Source organism: Priapulus caudatus, unplaced genomic scaffold, assembly GCF_000485595.1.
Source record: "Priapulus caudatus unplaced genomic scaffold, Priapulus_caudatus-5.0.1 Scaffold2411, whole genome shotgun sequence".
NCBI lineage: Eukaryota > Metazoa > Priapulida > Priapulimorpha > Priapulimorphida > Priapulidae > Priapulus > Priapulus caudatus.
The window spans coordinates 12,753-18,480 of record NW_014579472.1 but is presented as its reverse complement, the minus strand read 5'-3'; the positions used below and the strand labels follow the sequence as shown (position 1 = coordinate 18,480).

The window sequence follows — 5,728 nt, the reverse complement described above, 5'->3', positions numbered from 1 at the left end:
GGATGCATCCCCCCACTTATTGACGTGGGGGGGATGGCGTGTACAATCATCCCCCCCTACATTCAGGAGGAAAATGGGAGATTCAAAATTTTCTGGGGGAGAACCCGCATACCCTCGCATGTTTCTTACCACCTTCTTCGAAATCATGCATTGGCCACTGTCGAGCGTAACAAATTTAGCACCCCCACTTCAAAAATCGTTCCGCGGCGCCTGTAGAGTACTGCTAACAAAGATTATGATTATGAATATTTGTATGCATATCAAAAGTCAAATTTGAGTTCATCTGACAAAGGCGTAGATAGCGGGGGGATGGTGGTATATCCCCCCCAACACACCTATTGAGGTGGGGTGGCTTTCATCCCCCCTACTTTCAGGAAGAAAATGAATACTGGATATTTATCTACAAATCCGTCATCGCTATTAATACTCTCCTAATGTATAATTACAGAAATGGAACGTGACATATTGAATTTTCAGGGGGTTGAATGGGAAAATTCAATTTCATCTCACTTTTTGGGAGGGGGGATGGGGGTGCTGAGACCCGACCGGAAGTATATTCCCGATTTTGTATAAGGGGTGAAAATATGCACTATTTGGTTCAAATCTGGTTGTTTTTCTCATATTCTTTTGCAGTTTTAAGGTTCTCACTTCTCAGTAAAATATGCGTTTTATCAAAATTTCAGGTGGAGATGATTCCAGTGCTGTAGTTGTCAACGGGGGGGTCGGTAGCACGGGGCGGTCGCCCCCCTAGAATTTTCAGGGTAAAGGTATTTTAGCCTAGGTAAGTCTGCACTGGCAACCCCAGTGAGAACATGTACATGTATAGCACAGATTTGGTAGTAAGCATTTTAGTCTTTGGTGTCCCCAAAGGTAAAAATACTCAACTCAACAGTGATGTTATTGTGATGAAGATTGTTTAATAGTGCTGCCTCATAGTGCAGGAAATTGCATCGAAGTGGTGTTACTTTCCACAAAATTTCCGGGGGAGGTCCCCGACCCCCCCCCCCTAAACAGGAGGGGGACACCCCCTGAAGGAGGAAAAATCCTGATATTCTAAGATAAAGATGTCCAAAATTGATTGCTTTTAGATTGCAACTTTTTAACAATTCCACACAGTGCGCGCTTCGTTGCCTTGAGCTCGCATGATTCGCCCCCCCCCCCTAGAATTCATTTCTGGGTGTTCCACGTTTATGCTGGTAATGTATTCACATGCAGTATATTTTCTATAGTCATAGATTATGACCGTCTTATAAGATATTAGGTATAATAATGCTAGTGAATGCTAACTAACTGATTAATATTGTAGTCCGCAAAAAAGAATCCTATGAATATTTTCTCTCTATATCTCTCATCTACCCTCCTTAAGGCCAATGCAAGCACGTGAAAATAAATTTTTTCCAGGTACTATGAGCTATGGCAATCAATGTAATATCGAGTTAGTCCTTCTACGTAAGGAAACATGGCATAGTGAGTAAGTGTTGGCCTCATCCGAAAAGAAACTATGAGTATGTGGACAAACTGGTGGGTTAGAAGGCCAGAAGGGTCCAAAACCCGCCCGATCCACAATTTTCTAATTACAGTTAAAAAACTTCCCAAAGAAAGTCGACTGGATTTGAACACAGTAGATGAAAGCCCCACGCTGAAAGTTCGTCAGAACGTACAAATGATCTGAGCGTAACTAAATTACAGAACGTTATCGCGAACGCCGCAGACGGCGTGAGTTCTGAGGCGGTGTATGAGCGTAGTACGAATCGAGTACGACAGCGGTCGAGCTTTGCTAAGAAGACGCACCAACGTTCATCAAACGAGTGAGCGACGGCGCAGCAAGAGATGCGGTCACGGGGAAACATCGCAGAGGAACCAATAAAACGTCGCTCACAGCACTCACTGCCCAGATCGTAGTAACGAGAGCAATCGTGCCTGGAATAAAACCGTATTGATAGTAAACGTGAGACGACATAACGGGTTGCTGCTAGCGAAGATTTATCACCAGTGAAACGCGAAACCTAAGCTGGCGAGTACGGTCAAATGCGCGTAACAAAACGGCAACCGTGCAAGCGACGAAACCTGCGCTCGACGTGACGCACACGTCATCGTAACCGCCGAACCGTGGAGTCTCAAGTGGGTCGAGACGCGAGATGCGCTATGAGTCACTGCGGTGGCGCGCACCGAGCCGGTCGCAGTCTCCGGCTGCTGGAAAGGCCGAGTGTGTGCACGGCCTAAAAACTGCGAGGATAAGTACAGACACTGCTCCCTATAGGACTCGACGAATGAAAGGGCCGAGAATTCAACAGCGTCTGTGAGTTATATTCGGCGCTTGCAACCAATATTCAGAAAGCTGTCACAGAGTATTGCGAATCGTTACTAATGCTATTAATAAATAAAGCGTTGGGCTGGGGACGAGCAATTATCTGGAGCCTGGGTATACAAATTTACGGTGACCAGTTCCCTATACTGTGGTCTATTAAATTACGACCAGCACTGTCTTTTATAGACGGTCAAATGTTAAATCTATTTGTTTGCGCGCTCAAAACGGTACGACTGACCTCTCGGCTCTTTATCTAATCAATACACGAGAGTTTGTTGAATTGAGCGAGACTGATATGAATGATGCCTGCTGAGCCCTATGTAAATATATGTAGATATTTAGGCCACGCTTCTTCTTTTTTTCCGATCTATGTGTTCTAAAAATACGTGGTATTTTATTGAAGATGGGTAAAGTTAACAATGATGTCACAACGCGCTCGATCGCGATCGCAGCACCAATTCATGTCCCAGTATAGCCATCAGGAGCGGCGTCACGCCAAACGGTGTCTGTCAAAACTAAGTTGGGGGACGAGAGCGCGCCCCAATCTGAGAGAAAACCTGACACGGCCGGCCATGCGGGGCCTGCAGAAGCTTATTCAGGAGAGGGCGGAAGTACGAGCGTAGTGAGATCGGGTGAGCCGGCGAAGCAGCCCCCATGTAGTGAATGGCGGAAAAGTAAGCCACAGGGACACAGACGCAAGTGGCATGGAGGTATGGTGTGGCCTAGAGGTGAGTGATGTACCCGCTCACTCAGCAGCATAAGAGAACAATATTCGTGCTCGTCCAATAAATTGTTGACCAAGACACCTTATCATGAGGGATAATATGATACGAGAAGCGTAATTCATGCGTGTCGATAGCAATCGAGCAGACAGAAAATAAATTTTCTAAAAGTGGTTCTGAGAAAAATGGGTGTGAGAACGCGCAAAATATAACACATTTCGTGACTAACTATAACTAATGTGTAATTGTTAATATGTATACTCAAAATTATGTGATCAATACTTATGTGAGTATAATATCAAATCTACAAATGTTAATTATGACATTATCCATAGATTATATCACACGGAGATAATACAGAATTATATGAAGTATCGTTGAATCATTGTATTAACGTATCGTGTGTAAATCGAAAAAGATTGTTTTTATAATTGTTACAGATTCAGTAATAACCGTGCGTAGGTATTAAAACGCATGTACTCAGGAGCTAGTCGTGTCCCTGCTCAGATACTTACATAGATCTATGTGTGATTACGTTTAATGCTAGACCACAAGCTTCGGCCTTCTCGCCTACCCACGACCGTGAACAGTCGGAGAGCCTGGTCGGTTTACGTTTATGCTATGGTGTATATAACGCACAGGACTTGTTGTACGGAGCTGGCAGGTCGTGAAGCTGTCATCGGTTGGCTGAGGGCTATCATGATATGAGTTTGAGCAGGCGTGGCTTACCTGAAGGGGACACTAATGTACCGAGCGTTTGTGCTCGCCGAGCAGCATCCCGCCTCGTCAGACAGCTCACGAGGAGTTGTACAGCGCGGTCAGCGACAGTCGTGCTGCCTACACCGGTACGTAGAAATGTGTATTTGTGTGTGTGTGTGTGTGGTGTGTGTGTAGGTGGTGTGTGTGTGTGTGTACGTGTGTGGTGTGTGGGTGTGTATAGTGTGTGGTAGTGTGTGTGATGATATATATGTTCGTGGTGTGTGTGTGTTAGATGTAGTGGTAGTGTGTGTGTGTGTGTGTGTTGTGTGATGTGTGTGTGTGTGTGTGTGTGTGTGTGTGCGTGCGTGCGTGCGTGCGTGCGTGTGCGTGTGCCTGTGCGTGTGCGTGCGCGTGTGTGTGATATTATTTAAAAACATTATGTATATTACATTATATGCGTAAGCCGTAAGGGCAGGACGGCACAACCAGCCACCGTGCGCAAAATATTAATTGTCCACCGCGATATGCTACCGATGGACGCTTGCATTTTACGCGGGGATAACAGACGTGGCGAGTGTTCCTCTATGGAATAATACCGAGCAGGACATGTTTCGTGTACCCGATGTCGTGAATTCCATATGTTTATAAGGTGTGTTAAGGTTTTGCCATAAGATATAAAGAATAACATGTAAACATAATATTTAACCGATGTTATACATAAATTAGTTAGAGACGCGAGTGGCGACTAGACCCAAGGGTTGTTTTGGTGGTAGTCTATTGTAGCATAGGCGTAAATTCCCCCGGGGGGGGGTGGAGAGGATGCAATGCCCCCCGCTCATTGAAGGAGGGGGGATGGCCCATGATAAAATATCAACCACGCTTGAGATTAAAAAAAAAACTCTCCTTCACTCGTGCCCACACTTGAAAGTTCAGAATAATAATGATAATTTTTGAGACCAACTGGTCAGACCTAAATCAGTCAAAATTACTGCAGGGGCGATGTACAGGGGGGAGGGTCCAAGGGGTCGCGGACAACCGCGCCCTGCTCGCGCAGAAAAACGCAGTCTGAAGAGAGGTCTAATGTTCCAAAAAATTCTGGGGTAGGGCCGCACCCAAGACCCTACCTTCGCAAGTGATCATCCCCCACTCCTTGGTAACGGATTTTACGCCCCTGCTATGTAGAAGAGCGTACCGCGCATCTTGTGCGGCTAGATTGATGTTATAGGGAGAATGAGGTAAAAACGTGTTAGTCGGGCAGTTTCCAGGGTCATTGTGAGAGAAATGGGGAGTAAGGACGCGGTCTGGGAGAAAGGGTAGACAATGTGCGCTCAGGATGTAAGGGGTTTTGGGGTAATATATAGGACAGAGATGTAGGAGTCAGGAGTCGGCGTTGTGGTCGCGGGAGAAAGCACACAAGCGCTATAGGCGCGATGTTGCGCGTGTCCTTTGTCTCTCTGCTGGGGCAAAGATGTGAACTAGCACTGTGTAGCAAGCCTATTAAAAGTTTTATTCAGTTTAATACACAAGATTATGGAATTTCTACTTCATACATTCAACATGAACACATATAATTATAACAGGGGGGGGGGGGGGGGGGGGGGGGGGGGGGGCGTTACATATATTGTGGGCCAGTGACCAGTCAAAAAACTTGGGTATTCCTTTGCGGACTGCAACGCAAGGTACTCCACTATACTTCAAGATCTAGCGGGCCATACTACGCAAGGAAGATTGGAGAAGGAAAAGACAGTCAGGAAGGAAGTCGATGAAGTCACTGCTGGCAAGAAAACTGCGAGGGGAAACGGAGAGCGGACGAGAAGACAAGAGAGAGGGAGGAAGAGAGAGAGAGAGAGAGGAGAGAGAGAGAGAGTAGAAGAGACAGGAGAGAGAGGAGGAACGAAGAGGAGCAAGAGAGTAGGAGAAACGAAGACAACGACGGAGAGCGATCGACAAGAGACGAAGAATGACGGAGACGAGAACGGGAAGAACAGAGCGAGACCGC

General features: G+C 46.2%; 1 protein-coding gene across 1 annotated transcript in view; it reads left to right on the top strand.

Annotated features, from left to right (window-relative positions):
* Positions 1 to 5,728, top strand: part of LOC106818656 (betaine--homocysteine S-methyltransferase 1-like) — a 12,775-nt gene that overhangs the window by 3,373 nt on the left and 3,674 nt on the right. The gene's annotated exons all lie outside the window — the stretch shown is intronic.